Genomic DNA, 666 nt, shown 5'->3' with positions numbered 1-666 from the left:
GCCGTCTTACACTCACTAAAGCTGTGCTTTCGTCTGTTCCGGTGCATACTATGTGTGTTATCTCGATGCCACAAAGCTTGTTGAAAGAGTTGGATAAAGTGTCGAGAACGTTCTTATGGGGTAGCACGGGTGATAAGAAGAAGCAACACTTGGTTTCTTGGAAGAGAGTCTGTCTCCCGAAGAAACAAGGCGATCTTGGGATTCGACAGGCTGCAGAAATGAATAAAGCCTTGCTGGCTAAGTTGGATTGGAGACTTCTTCATGACTCTGTCAGTTTGTGGGCCCATGTGCTAAGAAGCAAGTATAAGGTGGGTGATATGCATAATGTGCAATGGTTATCACCTAAAAATACTTGGTCATCGACGTGGCGGAGTGTAGCTCGAAGTATTAGGGAGGTAATCAGTTTGGGCCATTGTTGGGTGCTTGGGAATGGTAGTACTGTTTGTTTTTGGCAGGAGAAGTGGCTCACACGAAAGCCTCTCTGTGATGGGGTGCTTGATTCTTTACCTGCGGAGTGTTTGAGTGTACTAGTACAAGATATATGGCGTGATGGTACTGGGTGGAACCTGGGAGGAATGTCTGCTTATGTTAATGAGGACACTAGACTACGACTAGGAGCCATTGTGGTAGACAGGGTTACAGGTGCGACAGATCGCTTGTCGTGGG

This window comes from Camelina sativa, chromosome 11, assembly GCF_000633955.1.
Source record: "Camelina sativa cultivar DH55 chromosome 11, Cs, whole genome shotgun sequence".
NCBI classification, from domain to species: domain Eukaryota; kingdom Viridiplantae; phylum Streptophyta; class Magnoliopsida; order Brassicales; family Brassicaceae; genus Camelina; species Camelina sativa.
This window is presented reverse-complemented; position numbering follows the sequence as displayed.